Source organism: Pteronotus mesoamericanus, unplaced genomic scaffold (genome assembly GCF_021234165.1).
Source record: "Pteronotus mesoamericanus isolate MK-2021 breed Mesoamerican mustached bat unplaced genomic scaffold, CSHL_Meso_final scaffold_651, whole genome shotgun sequence".
Classification (NCBI taxonomy): Eukaryota; Metazoa; Chordata; class Mammalia; order Chiroptera; family Mormoopidae; genus Pteronotus; species Pteronotus mesoamericanus.
Genome location: NW_026555325.1, coordinates 37677574 through 37701676, shown reverse-complemented (window position 1 = coordinate 37701676; position 24103 = coordinate 37677574). Strand labels below are relative to the sequence as shown.

The following is a 24103-nucleotide window of genomic DNA, read 5'->3' as shown; positions in this document are numbered from 1 at the left end:
TAGCCACATTTGGAGTAAGGCTTTCTGATGACACCTGGAGGGTAATTTCTTGATAAGACAGCTATCTACTCCTTGATGGCACATTAACCTATCCCCCTCCACATACACACAGAATTTCACATAATCTTTGCTAAGGAATTTAAAGCAAATTACGGACATCAAAAGAATTTGTGGTCTCTCAATGCTTTTCTTCTTAAACAAGAAAATAAGAGAAACCACTTATTAAGTGACAGGTACTTTGTGTACATTATTTCATTTAATCCCCAACAACCTTGTGGGTGATTATTATCACCCTCATTTTATGGATGGGAAATAGAATGTGAGAGATTTTAAGAGTGTGTCCAAATCACATGGCTTGTATGTGGGAGAGCTGGGTACTGTCTCTGCTTCTCCATCTCTTCATGGCACATGGGAATGCCTGGTGGGTGTTCCAGCCTTTCCTATTGTGTCATCTTCAATTCAAAGGTTCATGAATACATCAGTGGTGCTGTACATGATGCACATATATAGATGATTAAATAAAATTTGAGATTTTACATACTTAATAATTTTGGGGGAGATTATGTGACTGTGAGAAACATTATATCTAAATTACATTGCCTGGTGGCATTTCAGCATTTCCTAAGTATCTGTAACCAAGTTTGAGTTTTATGTAGGAAACTAGAAAAAGTAATGTTTTTTAGTTTAAGTTAGGAATTATTTAAAAATAACGATGCCTTTGTAAACATACAACTATGAAGTTAGAGAATTTAAATTTTTTTTCCATTTTTATGTTCTCAGTGTCAAATAACAAAACATTTTACATTTAGTTTTATTGCATTTTTCTCTCCTGAGGATGAAAAGAGGGTGGGGTTCAGTCTTACTGTAATTTTATTTTGCTTTAAAAAGCTGTGCTTCAAGTCATAATTTGCAAATAATGTTTCATTTCACTAAGCAAAGAGGTGAGGTGTTATAGTGTATATTACCCTGTAGCCTACTTAGGGTTTTATCCTCAGTTTTGCAAAATTATGAAGTGTGCTGTTTAAATAAGGCTACATTATATTCCTTGTTGGGGAATCTCAAATAGAATGTAAGATGACTGTGTAGCTTACTTTGTCATTTTTGGTTTTTTAACAGTGATTTTTAAAAATATACTTGGATATTTATTTTTTCCTTTGTTTCTCTTCTGTATTGGAGGTAGAAATGAAACCATTTCTTTTCATCGTTTTCCATTATTTCCTTTTTATGTCTCCCACACGTGCCCTGGATAATATCCTGGCTAGATATGATTGTAGGCTGTTTTCACTGGCAGATTCTGATTTCATTGCCAATCAACAATGTTAAAGAGCATTGCCCCCACCCCATTCATATTCTGCACACTCCATTTAGAAATGAGAAAAAGTCTCAAAGGTAGGCACTACTGTATTACCAAAGCAGGCAACCAAGTCCCCCCAGGGAGGCCCCAAGCTGGAGTGAGAGCATGTTAGGAGGAGGAGGAGGTAGTAATGAACAGTTTTGAAAAATGAGGTTATGTAAGTTAGAGCTGCCCAGAGATGCTCTGAAGGTCTATTAGACACAGTTCTTGAAAAAGGGGTTTAAATGAAACTGAAATGTAATAATGAAACCCTCTCACTAGAGAGAATTTAAAATGATTCCTCACTGGAATTAATCGACACCATCAGAAGGCCAGAACATGCTTTGTCTGTTTGAAAAGCATGTTCAGTGTTTTGGAAGAATTGCTGTCTATAGCATATAATAAGTGACTGGGTAATCAATGCCTTTTCTTTAAAAGGTGCCACCCACTGCTTCATAGCAGTTAGTAATTATGTCCACTGTGCATCGGGGATGTCTTAGTCCAGCTTTGGTGCTTGATTATTTGGTATATTCCATTTCCAAAGACCTATACATCTCTCTTTTCTTTTTGTCACTTAAAAATGTTTCTGATTGATTTTTCAGATCCCTTAATACTGACATTACTTTTGTTTGTCATGATTTCTCAATGGTACTGGTGGTTTAATGTAACTGCAGTTTGTTCTAGGTATTTTGTCCAACTTTCCATTTTTAAAATCCAGGATGAGCCTTCAAAATAAGCCATGAATTATTTTCCCCTGTTATGGAGACAAAGAATCACAATCCTTGGATGAACCTTTAAGTGACCATTGCTCCTTTTCAGTGTTTGACTCTAAATTTATTTTTAAGTCTCAGTTTAGCTGTTTGACATGATACCGTCATGATTAGAATAGTCATGGGACCAGATGGGAGTTTTGCTCTTTCTATCCTTTTTAACTCTTGAGACAGACTGATGGGAATTACTGTCTTTTTGAGACTGAAAGTAAATTCATTTTACCCTAAATCCAGAAGGTCCATTGTTTTAAGGTTTGATCCTGATGCTTGTGCCTTGTTGCCCTGGTGTTTTCATTACTTTATGTTTTAGGGAACACATCTGGTTAAAGACAGTAAAACTGTACAAATTATGGCTAAGTTCTGGCCTGCAGCATAGGTTTCTTCAGTAAAAGAAAACTGGACTCCAAACTGCTTCTTCCTTTCTTGTGTTCAAATTGTTTCCAGGGGGAAGATTATGCACAGCTTATTGGGTTAAGCAAAGATTATTTTTCCCCTTGCCAGGTACGATTTCATTCTCCTTTTTGAAATTGCATCCTCACCTGGATCAGTATATAAAACACAGTTCTATTTGCACTGAAAGTACAAGGTCATAGCTATTCACCTGGAAGATGATCCTTCATAATTATTCCCAGAAAAATACTTTGGAAAAATACTCTCTGTCCTTTGTGGTTCAATGATGTAAAATGTTTGTATTGCACTTGGTACAGGTACTAAAGGCAGGGACCCCATCCAATTGTTAGACCTGCAGGTCTGGTGCTGTACTTAGAAAGACAGTCAACTGGAAGATGGTGGAATACATGCCAGTTATACAGTTTGTTACATTTACTATCTTTGAAGATATTGGAAGCTTCAGTCATTTTAATAAAATCAAAATTTACATTGGTGGAGCCTTTAATCTTCACACATATATTAACACGTGATTCTCTCAATATTCTTATGAGATAGGTAAGACAATTGTTCATTTTTTTTCAATGAAAGAGGGAACTGCAGTCTATGTTGCCTAGTAGGAAGTTAAGAGTAGAATTGAGAGGTCAGTGTTTTTTCCTCTCCTTCTGCTTGGCTTGTCAGTTTTTATAAACTGTGCATTGGCTAGTCTCACTCCTTAGGAAGAATAGAGATCAAAGCAAAGAGTATTCACTGAGTGAACTGTAGAAATGATGTCATTTAATATGCCAGAATGTACAGCTAACCAATCAGTAAAAACAGGGAAGATCATAACAATGAAATCACAGTTCTTCATGATTGATGTACCAACTTGTTAAAGGGATAAATGTGATATAAGAATCTTATCTTATGAATCCTCTTCAAAAAACTTTAAGAACCATCTTCTCCAGATGTATAAAAATCATAGAAAGTAAGGATATGTCAGAAATTGTTTTAAGTTCTTTTTTTAGAGAAAAAAATAGGTTCTGAGATTTTAAATGATTTGCTCCAAGTTACACAATTAGAAAACAACAGAGCTGAGAGCTGGATCTTTGTTTTTAAACTCTGTTGTCTCTGGGTCCTTCTCTATACCCTCTAGATGTTTGGCAGCCTATGGGCAGAGGGTCAGACAACAGCGGCAGTCCCATTTAACTCTGTGTTTCTTTGGAGAGCAGCACCGAAGGGTATCCCATTTTATGGGAAGGAAAACCCTGGTTGAGGAGGGTCTCCAGAAGCGATTAGCGTGTCAGGGGTGTAACATAGGTGTCCTAAGTGCTTCCTTGCCTGTCTGCTGACAGATGTTGGAGCCTACAATGTTTCTGCTTTCACGATTAATAGAATGTATGAAGAATTATCTCTATATTTTAGCTACAGGAGTTGAGAATTTTTTAAAAAGATTAAAAAAAAGAATCTCTGTTCTCCAGCCATCACTGAAGTACACATTGTCATGTTGTACTGTAATTTCAGTTATCTGGGATCATGTCAAAATACTAAGGTGAGATTCTAGGCTGGCATAATTCTGACGCAAGCTGCTTTTCAGATGGATCAGGGTTTTATTATGTAAAAAATTATTACATCGATCAGTAGCCTGCTTGCTCAAGAACACTGAACGAGTGCTGCAACTATATAACTATCTACTGCTGCTTATTGATTTTTGGCCAAATAGTTAATCCAATGTATGTAAGAATAAAACAAACCATTGGAACAAAACTCTATACAGAATGTACTCTTAAGAACCGTAAGAAATAGAAATGTTGGAAATAGATTAAGAATAAGTAGAAGGCAGATGTTTTTTGGAGAGGCAGATAGTATGAATAATAGAAATATTTCCTTTTATCATCGATCTACCTAGAACATGATGATTCAAGTGTTTTTGATGTAGGCGTTTTAAAGTCAACATAATTAAAGCCAACAGACATCCTAGAATCTTATTGCATTTTTAACCCCATCCCAATTCTGGGCAGTTTTTTCTTTCTACTTCATTAATTTATATACTGTTTGGAAACTTTTAAACTTTGGGTTTGTATTGCTATTATTTATGGCATGAATTCTGTTTGACAGTTTATTATTGTTTTGATATGTTTCTTGGTTCAGTTAGCACGGGATAAATAAGATTGATCTATAGCTTTTTACATGCTATATTTAACTCTACTATATTTTATTGACATTATATTACACATATTATTTTAGAATTAGGAAAAAAAGCAATAAAATATTGTTTAGTCTATTACCATTGGGAAGCCTCCAAGAGGTTATCATTACTCTCTCAAAAGCATTATTATAAATGAATTTTACTGTAAGTGTAAATACACTCTTTAGAGAAGAGTTAGAAATTTAATTAGGGCCTCCTGTGCAGTCTGAAGCTGAGAATAAGAGATTTTATTATGGCGAAGTGCCCCCCCAATACATACCCAATTAAAAAAGAAACTCAGGAAACTTATAGGAAGAAGATAATACTCTTCTTTTAGATAGATTTTTGCAGCGTTTAGAATCTCATGCCCTCGTAAGAATCTACAAGAGTCCTCTTTTGACTAGCCAAGAGGAGACTTGCTACAGGTTGTTTTATGAAAATCAGTACATATATTTTCATTTCCAAATATAAAACTATATTATATTTTAAATATTCTTAAACTATACCTCCAGGAACTTGTAACTCTCAAAATTTACTGCTATAAAATTTTTATGTAAAAACCATAATTTCTATTATTGATCAACCACATTATTTAAAAGGCAAAAGTAAGTACATCATGACATTAAAGGTAGAATTATAACCTGAGATGAAGAAAATTCAAGATAGAAATGAATTCTTATTGACTAAGCAGTTATTTGATTGAAATAATTTGTGTTTCCTTCTGAGATGAGTGCATGATTACTAACCATGTGTCCCTTGTACTAGGTTAACCCTTTCTCCCCCCCCATCACTACCTATCCCCATTGGTATTGGGGTAAGGTGCACAAGAGAGGATGCAGGTTTGCTGGTGAGTACAAAACAGTTTTTGACCTGCCAACCACAAAAACTGTTCTCTCTCAAAGTGGGGAAATCCATCAACTATAATGAAGAACCTTACCAATGCACACCTATACCTTAGGATTTTGGCCCCAGTGTATCATTTCCACACTGTGTAAATGACATAAATCCCTGGTTGATGCATAAAGGAATTCACAGAAAACAATGTCCTCTGTTTTATAGGGGAAATGGGCCTTCATTTCCTTTTGTATCTGTAGCATACCTGGGGGTGTGTTAAGAAGATTTAGCCCTGTGCAAAGTTCCTCTGAACTTCATTCATTTTGTGCTGTGACTAAGAGCTTTTCCTCATAACCACATCAAGAGTTGATACTGCTTTAGGAAACAGCATTCCACATCCCTAGTGAGTTGCTTATCTTTCTCGAAGCAGAGTGAATTGCTCACATTGTCATCCTTATGTATTTTCTGAGGTAAGAGAAGCACTCAGGCTATTGATTGCTTTAGACTGTGTGATCGGTGTTGAGGACCACTTAACAGGATGCTGTACAAAACAACCGAATCAGACTCTGAGTTCTCCAAAGTTTAGCAGGCAAGCCTACTGTGCTGTCCTCTCTGACATATCATACTGAAATTTGCTCGCAGAAGTGATACATTGTTATGTATAGATAATACACTAACCTTGGTGCATACGGATGATTCTGGTTAGTTTTGAGTAAGAAAAAAAATACTGGAGCTACACAAGACTCCAAGAAGCTTTCAGAGGCACCAATTTTGATGTACATTGTTCAGACAAGTCTCCACATTATATCAAGCCTCCATTGTTTCTTCATTATTAGCTGCAACTGTAGCAACAATGGTAGCATAACCTAATGAGGTATTATAATCTTATTTTTAACAGGGGGAAACTAAAGCCTAGAGAGTAAGACCTAGCTTGTAAGTGATAGTTAGGTCTGGATCCAGCTTCTTAATCCCTCTTGGTACTGTGTCTAAGAGAGAGGACAAGAATGTACAGCTCATTCATGAAACAGCCTGTAGTGAGCAAAGCAAACTAAAGGTGCTGGGAAAAGGCTAGGGCAAGGCATCATCTTTTCAGCTGCCAGAGATGCTTCGGCTTCTCCTTTGCTCTCTCCAGGTCTGTGCGCTTCCACATCGACATATGGAAAAGAGGGGGAGAGAGTCGGGAGTGGATTCGCCTGATGGGAGGAGCTAGGATCTCCACAAAACTTCACTTACCTGAATATCGTATCTATGGAAGGTGATAACAAATGTATCCTCACCCCAGGGCCATGATAGCTCAGCTCATTTGTTTATTCCTCTCATTGTCCGTAGTTGCATGCAACTGGGTGAGGTTACTCTTACCCTAGTTTTGGACCAAAATAATACAGAGACTCTGAAGGTTAGGTTCCCTTTTTCCCTTGTTATAGTTTCCTTGTTACTTGAAATTGTCTGGCTGCCTCCTGTTTGAGAAAACATGTTGTAGGTCAAAGGGTTTTTGTCAAAGATCACTTTGGCTCCTGTAATTCCTCCTTTCTCCAACATAAGGTCTAAACTTTAAAGAAGCAAATACAAGTACCTGGGCATTGCTCTGGCTCTTCATGTAGCATTTTAAAAACTCCTGGGATCTCACCTGGATACATATTTTTGTCTTTGTACTGTGCCAATTCTTCAAATTTCAAAGTTCAAGAGCAGAAATCAGAAAACTGAGGACAGAAAAACAGATAGGAGAAGTAATTTGTCTACTGAGACACAGATGATTAGAGGCAGGGCTTAGATTAAGCTCAGTGTTTCTTAACATTGAGTTCAGAGTTCTCTCTACTACCTTGCATTGCTTCCTATGCCACTGATTAATGGATTAATGAATTTCTCTGAATGTGGTGGCTGAAATGCCTTGAAAGTAAGATGAGAACATTCCTTACTGATTGTTTTCATTTAAATGAGTCACCCAAAAATGATAGGAACCTTTATTATGCTTCTGTGTTCTCTGCCTTATGTAATTTTAGCTCAAATCACAGATTACCCAATACTCCCAGAAGGCTAGGGATATTTGGTAAATGAAACCAACATATAAATTAAGTAAAATGAAGGTAAGGGTAAACCTTTAATAAGGTTTAGTAATGTTAAAAGTCAGTACTCTAAATGATCACTTTCCCAGAAAGTTTTATTATTCACCTACAGTCTTCATTTTAATGGCCAGCCCTGTTTGACCTGTAGACATTTTAGTAGATTTGTTGAAGGAAAAAAAGCACTATTTTTGACTACAATAGCCTGAAATGCTAGTAGTCACAGCACAGTGTCACCTATCAGAAACCACTGAGGACCACTACTAAAAATCAAACATGCACCTAATTTTAGTTGCATCAAATGCCAGTTGATTTATTAGTCTATCAAAGCAGCTAGAGTATGTTTCACACAGAGGTTTCTTTGTGCCGTTTGGAGATACCTGAGAGAAGCTAGAAGGTTCTTAATAAGAGTTTTGAATTTCTACTTTATGTTTCTTTTCCTCTTTCATTCTTTTTTCTTATTGTTCAAATGCATTTGGCTACATTTACCTGCCACCACTTTCCCCTTGCCCCCTCCCCCACCTCCTACCCTCACTCCTTCCCCACTTGGCTTTGTCCCTCGGTCCTTTATACATGTTCCTTGACTTGACCCTTCCCCTTCTTTTCCCCGTAACCCCCTCCCTCCTCCACTCTGGGTACTGTCACTCTTTTTTTCAATGTTGCTGGTTATGTTTTTCTTGCTTGTTTGTTTTGTTGATTAGGTTCCACTTGAAAAACAAAGTAGGAGGGATCACAATACCTGACATCAAACTATATTACAAGGCCACTGTAATCAAAACAGTCTGGTACTGGCATAAGAACAGACACCTAGATCAATAGAACAGAATAGAGAGCCCAGAAATAAACCCATGTTTCTATGGTCAATTACTATTCAACAAAGGGGGCAGAAGCATAAAATGGAGTAAAAATAGCCTCTTCAACAAATAGAGTTGGGAGATCTGGACAGCTAGATGCAAAAAAATGAAATTACATCACCAACTTATACCATCCACAAAAATAAACTCAAGATGGATAAAAGACTTAAATGTAAGTCACAACACCATAAAAGTCCTAGAACAGAACATAGGCAGGAAACTCTCAGATATCCCACGCAGCAATATTTTCACTGATATGTCCCCTAGAGCAAGGGATGTAAAGGAAAAACTAAATGAATGGGACTTCATCAAATAAGAAGCTTCTACACAGCTAAAGAAAACATCAGCAAAATGAAAAGGGAACAAACCATATGGGAAAATATATTTGCCAATGATACCTCAGACAAAGGTTTGATCTCCAAAATATATAAAGAACTCAGCATGACTCCATGACTCCACTTCAGGAAGACAAACAATACAGTTAAAAAATGGGCAAAGGACCTGAAGAGACACTTCTCAAAGGAGGACATACACAGGGCCCAGAGACATTTGAAAGGATACTCAGCAGCACTAGCCATCAGAGAGATGCAGATCAAAACCACAATGAGATACCACTTCACACTGGTCAGAATGGCCATCATAAACAAATCAGCAAACAGGTACTGGCAAGGTTGTGGAGAAGAGGGAACCCTAGTACACTGTTGGTGGGAATGCAGACTGGTGCAGCCACTGGGGAAAACAGTATGGAATTTCCTCAAAAAGCTAAAAATGAAACTGCCTTTTGACCCAGCATTTCCACTGCTGGGATTATACCCTAAGAATCCTGAAACACCAATTCAAAAGAAGCTATGCACCCAATGTTCATAGCAACACAATTTACAATAGCCAAGTGCTGGAAGCAACCTAAGTGCCCATCAGTAAATGAGTACATCAAAAAACTATGGTACAAAAAACAAAAACAAAAATACTATGGTACATTTACACAATTACACATGGAGTACTATGCAGCAGAAAGAAAGAAGGAACTCCTACCCTTTGCGACAGCATGGATGGAACTGGAAAGCATTATGCTAAGCAAGATAAGTCAGGGGATGAAAGACAAATACAGTATGAATTTCTACTTTATGAATGGCTGGGTGGTTTAATAACAACTGAATTAGGACACAGAATGCCTAAGTAATGTGCCAAGACCAGAAAGCCAGCTTGGGAGCCAGTTAGACCTCTCACAATGTGCTGTTAACCACCATGCCTTTACCTCAGCTCTGCCCGGCAAGCCGGGGGCTTTGGCATAAAGTATTCTTGGATTCAAAACTTGGCCTGCTGCTCAGGAGTTGTGTAAACTTGGCAAGTTAAATATACTTTGTTTCCTCTTTATTAACAGAGAGAGCATTAGCACTACTCTAATGTTTTTTGTTTTGTTTTCCAGTGTTGTTTGTGTGAAATACCTACTTATCAAAATACTTAGCAGCTAATAAGAACTTAACACATGGCAGCTTTTATTATATTATTATTATGATGATGACTATGGGGACTTAAAATTAGAAGATACATTAATGAGTCCAAGGAGCTTTGATTTAATTGGGGACTGAACCAGATAAGTAGGTGCAAAATAACGTAGGATCAAGAATAAAAGCTCTTATTTGAAAATGCTTGAAGGGGCACTGGTATAACCTGTATTTGCTTTCTTTCTGCATTTGCTTTGGCTCAATTAAAAGTGCATGTGCAAATTATACAAATATTGAATCGTTATGTTGTAAGCCTGAAATCAATATGTTATATGTCAATTTTATCTAAATTTTTTAAAAAGCATACATCTGCCATTCATACATAACTTCAGAAATATGCTATCGATATCATGAGAAAATTATTAATTCTAGATTTTTATATATGAGATTTCTAATTTTTCATTTGCCCTGCTGTTACAATCTGTTTAGATGAGCAAGCAATTCCATGCATTTTGTTATGCAATATTTTTAGCTCTTCCATTCAGCATCATTCTCAAATTAGTGGATTAAGACACTCTCAAACTATAATAGGTCTTTTTCAGTAATTGGCATATTTCAAATTTTTATACAAACAACTTCTTTCCCCAAGCCCTCCACAAATTGTACAGACAAAGATTGTCATTTTGGTTTGATTGATACCTGCTAAGTAGATGTGAGAATTTCGTAGAAGGAAATATGAGTACCAGAACTTTAAGAAAAGATATGTTGCTGATTTATTAATTGGTACTGCTTTGGGAGTTGGCTGTGTCATGAGCTTCTGAAAAGAGCCCTTAATGAGCTTCAGAATCTTTATCTGGAAGGTCACTTTCTAAGCTGTCAATGTCAGTTGTTTTGCTTAGTTGACTGAAACAATCAGATTTCACAGAGTGATGACTAAACTTGTTTGTGTTATGGCTATAACTAATGACCTAATAATTATTAGTTTCTGTCCATCATGCAGTTCAACTATAAAGTTACTGGTGCCATGTATTTCAAAGTAAAAAAAGGTTAAGGAATGCAGAATATATGAAAAAGTTCTCATTTAGTCCATCAAATAACAAAACCCTTGTGAATTTATACTGTATTTTTAAGTAACTAATAAATAATTATAGGAGTCTTTAAAGTGGCTTCTTACAAGTGGTAGAAGACCTTAAGTTTGTTTTCTAAAAGATTATAGCTATTTTTTTTCCACTTATGTAATTTTTTCTCATTTCCATTCTGCATTACAGTTTCAGAGTTTTCCAGTTTTCTTTAGAGCCACTTAGACTGGATCAATTTTTAGAGTAGATGCTGATTAAAATAAATAAATTCCACTAGCCCACTGCTTATAGTGCCACCTTGTGGCCTTGATCCATTCCAGGATCCCATTAGCAAGGATGGCAGACCCCCATTTGGGGCCAAATCTGAAATTAGCAGACTGAAAGTGACCAGAAGGGAGGAGGAAGGGGGACAACTGTGGAAAGAAGGGGAAGGGACTAGACAAAGAACATTTATGAACGACCTACGGACATGGACAACAGAGTGGGAATTGATTGTGGGAGTGGAGAGGACGGATGGGCAAAGGAGGGCAAAGGGGGAAAAATTGAGACAACTATAATAGAATAATAACAAAAAATGATTTAAAAAAAGTAAAGAAAGAAATGTATCCTTAGTGAATAATTATTTATTTTCAAGTCACTACTTGATGAAACTAAGGTAAAGACAAAGGGGTTCTGTTAGAGGAAATCAGTGATGCACTTGAATACGTGTGCATCAATACAGCCCTGCATAAAAAAATAGAGGTGCTGTATGCCCTGCGGGCCAGCACTTTGTCCTCAATTATTCCTACTTTTATTTTTTATGTTAACTAATTTGAAGACCTTTTTAGGTGTATCTATGATGGCAGTGTTAGGAGATCAAGCCTTTGTTTCTATTTTGGACAAAAAAATATATGTCATTTTATAAAACATATGAGGAAGTAGATACGAAAGTGTAGTGTTCGGGTATTATTCTGCATGATGAAAGCGGGGTTAGAATCAGGGTCATGGCAGAGAAAACTGGACAACAAAAAGCAAAATTCTGTATTACACTTTAACAACATTTAAGGAGAAAAAATTGGTTGAAAAGAATTCAGTTTGATTAATTTAAATGTGTAATTCATATTCATTTAAAGTTGATTGAAGAGCCATTCTTTTCTGGCTGAGATGAGCGCAGTTGAGGCTGTCATGTGATTAGGACAGTTCAGAGTAGAGGTACTTGCTCTTTTTCTGTGATGCATGTGTTGCAGGCCTGGGTGTATAGACCTGTGGTAGTTTTCCTTTCCTCAAGACCAGAAAACCATGGCTGACAGAGTGAGTAGCACCCAGCCATTTCGGATTCACCTAAGCAGGGAATGCTCTAAGTTTATGCCAAAGTCATTCTGTGAAACAGACCAAATATTCCTTCCTTTAAAGAGAAAAAGAAACAGAAAATAAATCTCTAGAGAAGGATATACTGCAATTTTAAAGTGCTTTATTTACTAATCTATCTCTTGCAAAATATTTCTAGGAAGACAGTTTAGTAAATAATAGTTATGGCTTGAATTGTGCTCTCCTCAAAAAGATAAGTTTAAGTCTTAACCCTCAGTATTTCAGGATGAGATCTTGTCTGAAATAGGGTTTTTGCAGAGGCCATCAATTTAAAATGAGGTCACTGGGGTGGGCCCTGATCCAATATGACTGGTGTCCTTGCAAAAAGAAGAAATTTAGACACAGAGACAGACATGCTCAGAGGAAAGATTATGTGAAGACACAGGGAGAGCACCATTGTGTTCAAAAGGGTAGTGATGCTGCCACAAGCCAAGGAGTGTGGGGGGCGACCAGAAGATGGAAGAGGAAGGATTCTTCTTCCCCTGCAGGTTTCAAAGGCATTACGACCCTTCAAATACCTTGATTTGAGACTTTTAGTTTCCAGAACTGGGAGATAATACATTTCTGTTGTTCTGAGCCACCCAATTTGTGGTACTTTGTTATGGCAGCCCTGGCAAACTAACACAGTCATGATGTTGAACTAGTACTCACTGCATTGCCCTATGAGCGCTTTAAAGGAATTGTCTTATTTACACCTAATAACAACCCAATATACTCGCAAATGAAGATACTAATTTACTGAGGTTAAATGATTTCCCAAGATCACAGTTAATTAATGTGTGAGCTGGATTTGAATGTAGGTCTGTTTAATTCCAGATTCTGCTGAGTGTGTGTGCACGTGCATGCGCATGTTGGAATCTGGTTCTTCTTACTGGATTGTTTTTAGGGTTGCAACACCTTCATGTCTCACCTAGAATTTCTCACCTCCAACTGGAGAATTATTAGCAGCTCCACCCTCTGTTTGCAAGGACATGAATAAGACTTCATGTCTCTGACAATAAAGGGTTGGTAATATTCTCTTGTCTCTTTATAATTTGAAATTTATAACATTATTGACCCCTTCCCCTACACTTCTCCATTTCTTTCTGCTTCTTTCCATCACCCAAATCAGTGTGGCTTATTTTAATACATGTAATGGCATGAAAAATCTACATTGAGTCAATTTTCTCCTTCGAAAGCATTAATTTTTTTTAAAAATCCAACCAATGTCTTTGTCAAATAGTAAATAAACATTCATTGAACTGTGTAGATATCAGATAGTGAAAACTGGGCTAAATTCACCCTCAAAATCTCAAATTCATCAGTGAAACTAATCCCATAATTCTGAGAGCAAACTTGCTTTCTTAAACATAAGAATGAGTGCCTTCTTTTTATTAATAACTATTCCTATATTGACAGTCTGTCAGTCATAGGATATAAAGTAAAAACTATCAGACTGCATTGTACATAAGTAAGTATTGTTTTGTGACTATTTCAGTTATACATGCAAACGTGTGCTGGGTTGCTGATAACCAGTCAGTAAAGGGTGTTCCTACCTAATATTCTTCAACTTGGGACAGATCTGTGTTTGAGCCATGTAATTTAGTTTTAATTTAATTGAGTTTAGCAGGATTGAAGTCCAGGGCTTTGTGAAAAGCCTCCTAAAACAGAAAGAATCAGTAGGGGCAGGGTAATTGCTTGTGAGCTTTGCCAGCCTCAGCAGCACAGCCATTAACCAGCTGAGCATCTCTGAGTTCTAATTTCCGAATATGTAAAACTATTGACTTCTCCTTCCTACTTTATAAACAATGTGTTCACGAAAAAAAAAATTTTGAGAAGAAAAAGTAAAAGGAAATATACAATAGAGGGCTGCTGACTAATTTTGTACTGTTACAAGACAGTCTGCATAGCTGCTGTTTGGTGAGCTACCTAAGGCCTTGTTAATTGATGCTTTGTCTATACATCAATGTCTGTTGAAACAAGGAACACCTATTAAGCAGTAGCGTTTTCTTGCTATTCTGCTTCTCGGTCTTGTAGAATCCAGTGACTGTTATTTCTCTGACAACTTTATTACTCATGCATGACTGGATCTTTCCTACATGACCATTTGATCAAACAACAGTAAATACATTTGCTTCAAGGAATAGTGATTCCCTAAGTATCAAGTATTCTTAGGCATCCTTTTAATCTCCGTGAAGCAGCTGGGAGCATCCAACATCCCTCTGGCTTGAAACGCCTCCTGCGGCTGCCTTGACTCGGTGTTGCACGGCTCCGGGTCCCCACTTGCTTCAGCTTCCCCTGTTCTACCTCCTCTGCTTCATTTCCTTTTCCTGGACTTGGAGGGGTGATGTCTCCAAAGGTGCTGTCTTCTCGCTCTCTCCTGCTCTCCACTCAGTTCCTTAGGAGTCTCATTAGTGCGTATGATGTCAGCTCGCGCTCTCCTGTTGAATGCAGATCACTGGACTTACTACACTTCTGAAGCTCTAGGCTCTACAAGTCCTTTCTACTTGGATCTCCTGCTGGCTGCTCAGATACTACACAGCCCAAAGCAAATTCACGACCCCCCTGCCCTGTCCCCCTGACTGCAGTCTTCCTCTTGAGTTTTCTGGGATACCCAGTAGATGACCATTCTTTTAGCTACCTGACTAGAGAATTTACCGTCATCTTTGATTCTACTCCTTACTTAATCTCGTGGCCAATATCTAATTGATTGTCAAATTCTATCAATTTTACTTACAAAAGACTTTGCATCTACAGCCTTTACAGGTGATGTTTTATATCTCTGCATTCCTGATGCTTGCTCTCTCTCTCTCTCTCTCTCTGGAATACTGTTGCTAGGGTTTACTTTTATAGTCCTACTTGTGACCTGTCACTCACTTGAAGTCTTTGACAGCTCTCTATTGCTTCCAGCAGAAATTCCAAACTCTTTACGATGACATTTGAATCATTTCAGGATTGAGTCTCAATTACTTCAGTCTCATTTCTAGACATATTGCCCATACATTGTTCACACTTAAGTCACTTTGCAAATCTTGGCATTTTCAGGACCCAAAATGCACCTTCCCAACGCCTGATATTTTCTTATTCAATTCCTTCAGCCCAGAATTCAGTTAAAGTCACTGACATTTATTTAAAATCCCCTGTAATACCACTCAATAAATGTTCATTGGATGGAAATATAATGATTAGCTTTTCTCCTGAACCGAAATTTGAAAGCAGAGATTAAATCTTTTTCATCTTTGTATTTCCAGCAATTAGCAGAGTGCTAGACATACAGTAGGTACTCAAGAAATATTTACTTGGAAACAAAAGCTAAATAATTACTAGTCTGCATGGTTATATGTATTTTTAATATCCATAGTTTCATTGGGAGACACTAAATAGTAAAATAACCAGTTAAAGAAATAAAATCAGCATTCTTTACTACCCACCAGCATGAGTTGTTACTTACGGGGAGAGAATAGCTATTTACAAGATTGATGCTGAAATAATTAGTTGCACACCACTCTTTTAGTCACTAAGATCAGGTTGTTGATAATAATGAATGTTTGTAGTAATGAGCTTGCTTACGACTTTTCTCTATGTAAGATTTAGTACATATAGGACCCTCAGATTTCAGTATCATATATTATAGGTAACGTATCTGTTCCCTGCTTTCTGGAAGCAAAGTTTCCCAATATGATACACATGAAACACTGGGTGTTTAAATCTCTATCCTAATTAACAATGAAATTATAGCTATCTGCCAACACTAGTCAGTCTTTAAAATGGCTGAAAAGTTGGTTCATCCTATGGGAATTTACTTGCCTGTATATGGATGAAATATTTTTACCTGAATATTTTGATTTTTAAAACAGCTTTATCCTGAAGCTTCGGTTTATTTAGCTCTTTATACAGTAGTTATTTTACATTCTTAACCAGTCAGCATTGATTAGGAGAGCACCAGGATTTTAAATCATTTTTTGTCTGCTCTAGGAAAAATAATATCTTCTTAGGATAATTCTATGATACAGGTTAAATTGGAGTCAACCGAAGAAAATCTACCAAAAAGACTCTGACTGGTGTGGCCAAGTGGGTTGGATATCATCCTGTAAATGGAGAGGTCACCAGTTTGGCTCCAGGTCAGGGTACGTTCCTGGGTTATGGGCCAGGTATCCAGCTGGAAGCATGCGAGAGGCAACTGATGGATGTTTCTCTTGTACATTGATGTTTCTCTCCCTTTCTTTCTCCCTCCTTTCCCTTTTCTCTAAAGATAAAATCTTTAAAAGAAAAAAAAAGAAAAAAAAAGAAAATCTACCAAATGAGAATACTTGTCTTCTTAACTAGGTTTTCCTGAGTGAAATATTTTATTATTTTGAGGACCGTAAGGAAAATTCATTGATTTTGGCATAAAAGCTAATGCATACTTGATAAGCCTTGATTGTTTTAATGGACAAAATAATCACTAACAGATAAGGGTTATACTATATGCGGTCTCTTTGTCTTTTTAGTCTGGTGATACCAGATCTATGTGGGATGAACCAAAATTAGGACTCTGTCTGACTGAATCCCTGTTCTCCTGTTTGAGAAAGCAGGGAGAGTGGTTAAACCCATTCACATTGGCTTCAGTCGAACTGTGGCTTGAATCCTGGCTTCACCATTTCATAACTATGTGACCTTGAGCAAATGGTTTGGTCTGGCTCAGGTTCAATTTTATCATCCATAAAACGGGTATCTATTCTTTCATCTAATTATTCAGCAAATATTTATTGAATAATTACTCTGTGCCAACTCCTGTTCTAAATAACAGGCAGTAACAGTGAACACAAAAGGCAAAAATCTTGGCCTTCATTGAATTTAATTCTAGTAAGACAATAATAACAGTACCTATCTTCCTTGGTGGTTGTGGGAATTAGCTGATACAATCGCTTAGCACAAAATCCAGCACTTAGTACATCCAGTAAGCTAGGGAAAGTAGCAGTCTAGTTCGTCAGGCATACAGAAGAGGTGCTTGGCAGAGGGGAACGGTGCATGTGGCCTGGGAAGAGGGTAGGTTGGCCTCATGGTAAGTTGGGGTCAGATTGTAGAGGGTGAGGTTTATTAAGCACTTTATATTTGTCAGACCATGGACTAGGAGTCTTAAACTTACAACAACTCTATGAGGCAGATATCAGGTGTAAGCTCATTCATTCATTCATTCAAAAAGCCTTTTACTGAGGATCTATATACCAGGTATGACGCTGGGCCTTGGAGATAAAAAGATGAGTAAGACTTAGGATCCCCTGACTAGAAGGCACTCACTAGCAATGACAGGTCAAGGGAGAAAATGCCATGGTAAAGCACAAAGTGCTTCCCCAGCCCTATCCCAGCCTGAAGGAGTATGGCTGGATGATGGAGGCCACTGGGAATATCTCAAAAGATTTACAGAATGGCTCTAGCCCCCCGCCAGCCACCGTCCCCTATCCCTTAGTTATATTTGTAGCTGGCTAGATACTTTCTTGAAAGTTGCCCTATATTGTGCTTTAAAGTAAGAGGCATTTTTGATATCATACTTCTGAAAGTAGATTTTGAGAAAAGAGCAGAAAACAGGGTAAAAATGAGTCGGAGAGTTCTGTGGACCTGCTTGTAGGTAGACAAGGGGAGAAGGATACTTGGATAGCAGGACTGTGTCCTGAGTGGGCCTAGAAACTTCACTTGAGCTTACCTTTCAGAGTTGATCAAATTACTTCCTTTTAGGGGGGATCACTTTTCACATTTGCAAGGGGTTGTACCAGCAGATTTTCAAGATCTGTTCCTTCTCTGACATTACATGATGCTCCATGTTGCAGGGTAGACCCCTGTACAGTGTGACATTTGATTGTAGGTTTGTGAAATGCAAGGTTACACCAGCACATGCTCATGCACAGTTCTTGTTGCTGGTCCCCCAAGAATCCATGTAAAGCTCATTGTGACTATGCAGAAGTACTGGTGTGTCCAGTAAATGACATGAAATTGAACAAGAACCCTTATAAATGTAGCAGAAGATATTTGATCATTTCAAAGCAGATTTAACTTTCTTTTTGTTTTGTGTTTGAGATAAAGGACATAGATATTCAAAGTTATTGACTTAAATTTTATTTAATTTTCTAACATTATGCATAGAGAGAAGGAATAAATCCCAAAGAATTTCCCTATTTAGTTTGTTTAAAAATTCTTGTAGTCAACTTTTTTAGAATTAAATTTTGAGCTTTGGAAAGTAATAGTTCAAAACTTAAAAAGATGAATACAAAATTAACTAAATCTTCATTTCAAATACGAAAATTTCTGTGATTTTTGCTTTTATAGACTTTTCTCTCTTCCGAATCTATTTGTGCTCAACTTTATAATAAAGCACTCCTTAATGTATGTAATAAATATGCTCCTAAAATAAGAATCAAGCTATATTTAAAATGTTTAAGGATTTGCTGGTTAAATGGCTTTTATTGTAAATTTATTTTGCAATGTAAGTTACTTGATCCTAATTTATCTTTGATGTATGCTTGGATTTTAATCTATTAGATTTGTATAAATCAAGGCACATCAATTATCCACTGGATCTATTCCTATTTATTACTCTCATAAAATCTAGAGCTATGACTATGAAATTTTAAAACCCAGAATCTCCAATGGTTAGCATTAAGTTACCAGTAACAGCAATGTAGAGTTTGTCTTTATTTATGTTGTAGTTTATATTCAAGATAGTATACTACATATGTAAATTCAGTATATAATTAAATGGCCTCATTAAGTTTAACTGAAGGGTTGAGTATCTTCATTTTACTGACTGTATATCTGCAAACTATGACTAGGGGATATTGATATATTTGTGGTCATTTATTCAGTGAACAAATATTTAATGCCTACCATGTACCAGGGACTGAGCAAAGCACCGGGTAATTTAAATAGATGATATATTAGCTCCTTTAGGAACTTTTGATTAATTAGGGAAATAGATTAAATGTCATAAACATATAAAAAGTTACATGATATAAGACAGATCACAATATGAGACAACATAAAGTAGCGTCTCCCAAATTGTGATATGAGATAATTTTACCTAGTAGACATGGACAAACATTTTTCTTATTTTAATGGTTATATTTTTATTACATATAATTTTACAATTAGCTTCATGTATTGGCTTTTCATTACAGTCATGATCTAAAATGAAAATGTAACAGGGAGTATGTAGATATGGAAAAAATTGTGACGGCTTTTGTGAATACTGAGGTTTGGGGCACTGATGAAAGAAATCCCCTCAGTGATTCTGTTCCCAGTGATGCTGCCTTTGTGCTAGAGGAAGGGAAGGTCCCGGTGAGCTGGAGGGTCAGTCAAGGTCAGTGGAGAAAGAAGGGCTTTATGAACGGATCCAATGGATGGAGAAGAGAGAGGACGTCAAGGGTGCGGTTCTCAGTAAGTGAAGAAACCGGAGGCCAGAATTCACATTATATTAAAAGGATAGGGAAAGGGTTTAGAGAGCATAGGACAGGCTAAAAATGTAGGCTGGAAGAAGGAAAATGGTACAGGGCATTGAATGTTATGCTGAGAAACCTTGGCTCTTTCTGCTGTTTGTAAGAGGAAGCATTTTATTCCACGTGGGTCCAGCTTCCAGGAGGAATGATCAGAAAGGTTCTGAAAAGCCTCCTGGATTACGCATATGTCTCCCAGCATGAGATTCTCCAGATTTGCTTTTTGGAATTAGTATATCCTTTACTACTGACTATGGTTCTATAGTAATTAGTAGCTTGAAAGGCCGAGTATCAAGAAAGCAACATTAGTATATGGATTCATTTAAAGGGGGGAAGTGTAGGGCAAGAATGGCATCAAACTATGGGATGCTGGGCAGCCTAAGACAGCTTTCTCTCAATAGTTTTGCTTGGGCCAAACTCTCTCTCTAAAGCAGAGAGTACATAGAAAAGAGTTGCAATACCATGTTTTCAGATTTATCATACTGTGTTCCTTTTTTTTTGTCTAGACTTGGCAGCTTTTCTGTTTCAGACAATTATACATGACTATGACAGGTCTCAGTTCTCCTTTACATAATTTTCCTTAGTTCTCTCATGTGATTTTACTTTGGGGCAGCCTTTCGACTAGCTGTCAGTTCTCTGAAGTTTTTTTCTGAAATACGTTTAAATGAAAATTTGGCTTTACAAAAATAAACATGAAATGATTCTAATGTTTTATAATAAAAATCAGTTTGGGAAAAATATTTGTAAATGCTAAAGAACTACTAATTTTGCTCTTCAGTCGAAATTTCTTGACTTCAAATGAGTTCCAAAATGGTGCTTAGCTTCTTGTTAACACAATGATACGAAAGTGGAACTATTTTGAAGTAGTTTTCTGTCCTCTACGGTGAGTGAGAAGAACCTCGGTCCCCAATCTCAACTTCAACCACAGCGAGTCTGCTTTAATTTATTTTTTATATATGCTCTGTAATGAAACTTTGAAATTGTAAAATAAAGATGAAAAAGATAATGAAAAGTCTAAAACATGGTTGCTCTCCCAAGTCAAGACTTGGTTGTTTTAAAAATAGAGCATGTTTTTACTCAATTACTCTATTAAAATTATGTTATAACTGTTTACTCTAATCATAAACATCAACCAGTAACCCTAATACCTAAAAATTTAACATTTATAAGTAGTGTAAACATTAAAGAAATAAAATATATAACCAACTTCATCACTAATACTTGATAAACTTGTATCTCTACTTCTATTTAATGAAATTCAACTATCTATTTGATTTTTGAATATCTTATTAATATATTAAATCATACTAATGACTTAATGATATCATAATAAATGATATATTAAATATGGCTAAAGCTAAAATTTTCTTGCAACCTATTTCCCCGAGATCTTTCCTTTTTCAATAAATGATCCCACCATTTACCCATGGCTTGATTCTGTTGAAATTCACCAGACATTTAGCATTTCTCCTTTGATAGCTCTTCTTTCTACTTCCTTAATGAGACAGAAACCAAGAGAGGGTGATTAATTATTCTCAGTGTGTGCAAGAATGATATTGCGTGATTGCCTCTTTAAAATGGCAAGGGAATAATTTATCCCCCCCAACCTTATTTTATTTCCCTTTGTAGATATAGATTTGTTAGTCTGAATTTTCTCTCTACATTCAAAATAAAATATACTTAGCCAACCATTAGGTAAAGTTGCACAAAGATTTAAAGTAGATAGAAAGTTTTACAAAGGGCTCGTATTGATCTTGGGATGCCCTTGTGCTGTATGAAAGCCATTTAACCAAACCCTGTTATGTCTTTGCATGTGTTGCGGGGGAAAGAGCAAGCTGTGGCACGTTATGTTCTGTAGGGTCCTAATTATGTTTAAAATGCTTTGAAAAACAGAGGAAGGGAACGCAGCAATATCTAGGTCTTCAGTAAGTAGTTTAGCAATGATAAATTTTTTTATTTTGTTTATATCTTTTAATACTTTTTAAGGTTTAAAATAATAATGTATTACTTTTGTTTATTATTTTTATTACTGTTAGAATAAGGAAAAAAGAATACTCTTTAAAAGAGAGAATTATTGGAACTAAAGCCTTCAGGAGAGCTGTGAACAGCCAGGCCTCTAGTACCTTTCTGTGTGTGACTTTCAAGGCTTGTTTTTAATAACCTGAATGATCACGTAGCTCAATGGGCTCTGTGTTATTTTCTGGTTCAGAAAAGCTGGTTTCAGGTTCATAACCGGCTTCAAGTGTAATTCTTTTCCAGACAAAACTGGTTTAAAAATTACATTCCACTACATAATGGAATTTCATTTCTTCCTGAGCAACATCGCTCAGGGGAAGTTATTTGTTTTGTTGTTTTCAGGATTAAAAAATTTATTTCCATTGAATCAATAATTTTTAGTTCCATAAAAAAAATACTCTTGAGTTTAATAGCTCTTACAAGTGAAGTTATGAAAATAAAATGAAAGAATTGAAAATAAAGAATTAAATTTGGCATCTTCTTTATCCTTTTTTGGCTAGGAGAAAAGCATCTGTTATATGCAATGTTGAGTTTTCAAGAAAGGTGGAAATATTTGTACATTTATGTCCTTTGGTACTAGGAAAAATCAGTAAGGCTGATGATATACCTCTAAGTATGTTGCTACTTCAAATGTGGTGTTTGAAGCAGCAGCTTGATAGACGTGCAGGCTCTCAGGCCTACCCCAGACCTAGTGAGTCAGAATCTGCAGTTTAGCAGGTCCCCAGGCGATTCCTGTGCACTTGAATTGAGAAGCGCCATCCTGGTGTACTGCCAGGTTATTGCTTCATTTACTGTCCTTCCTCATTTTCCTTCTCTCTAGCCCCTGAGCCGTGGAGAAGTCCTTAAGGCAGGAGTTCTTAACCTGGGGTCTGAGGGGTTTTAAGGAATTGTATGTGATGGTTTGTGAACCTACTGAAATTCTACATAAACTTATGTGTCCATATGCCTACTCAGATTTCATTAAATTCTCTTTTGAAGCTTAAAAAAAAAAAAATGGTTGGCCATTCCAGACTGCAAAAAGCTTAGGTGTCATGTTCTGCCTTGAAAGATGGAAAAACTGACTAGGATAATTCTTGTAATTACCGAATGATTATCCTTACCTGGGAAAAATCTAGGAGAAAATACCAATAAACCTTTTCGATCGTTTAAATTAAGGGTCCAGCTAACCAGAGAGCTGATCACAGAGATGAGGAATTTTTGGAAGCAGCGTTTTAATTCCCCCAAATTGAATTCTGCTACACTGGACCGGCTGTGTTTAGGTTAAGAGAAAATTTCTATTTCGTTCCCATCGGTCCTGCGTGCTTTAGACTAATACAAGTTTTGTGCTGTAACTCTATTCTTTTGATTTTTTGATTTCCTAGCACAGTACTCCTCAACCCTGTCTGTATATCAGAAACATCCCACACCAGGCCACTTACATCAATATCTCAGGACCTCTTGGGTGAGGACCAGGCTTACTGGGTTTGTTTTGTATTTGTTTGTTTGAACTCTCCTTAGGTGCTCTTAAAGTGCAGCCGGGTTAAGAAGCGTTTGTTCACAGCAATGTGTTCAATAAATTCCAGGATAGTCTTCTTGGGGAATTGTGTGTCTTTCATTATCTTAGGGGCATCGACTCTGTTTCTTTTGGACGACGAAGTCCCTTTTTCTATTAGAATGTCATTATACATGTGCCCTGCTGTGCTATCTTCCTTTGTCGTGTCCAGTGGTTCAGATCTGGAACTAATTCCAAGAACTATTGAATTCTCCAGTTTTCAAAAAGAGTCTGCTCCTCTTACTACCAGGCCATTTCAGAAAAGCTCACTGATTTTTATATTACGAGTGACTTTTTCAAATACAAATCTGAAAAGGACTGCTGTCTTGTGCTGCTTTATGGAGGATATTTGATGTGCTGTAAGAAATAATGGAGATGAGTAATTGTGCTGTAACAAAATAATTTAATTGTAAGAAATTTGTCTTTCCCCCATTTATACACACTGGGCTGTCACTGTAGTTATAAAATGAACATTGTCTAACATTCTGCAAGCCTAAGAACACATAAGAACCTGTAAGATGCAGAATTTCAAAGAGATCAAGGAAAGGGCATATAGAATGGAAGTAATTTACAATTACTACTAGTATGTCTTTAATCAAATAAAGGAAGTGAAATCCTGTGAGTAAGTTCTCATTTACAAAGCTTTCCCCTAAACACATTCACAAATTGAAGTGGAATTACATATTCACATCTTTCCATTTTGTACTTCAAGTATTTCTAGCATTATTAGATTTTGCAACCAGTCCTCTGAAACATAACCCAACAGTTTATTTAGTGTGTTTTCCTTTTCTAAAGATTTCTGGCAATCTGAGCATTCATCTTCTCACTCTTTTGG

The 24103-nt window shown here is 36.7% G+C and overlaps 1 protein-coding gene across 2 annotated transcripts in view; it reads left to right on the top strand.

Moving 5' to 3' along the window:
* PDE11A (phosphodiesterase 11A) overlaps positions 1-24103 on the top strand; it is a 330569-nt gene that overhangs the window by 51393 nt on the left and 255073 nt on the right. The window lies entirely within an intron of this gene.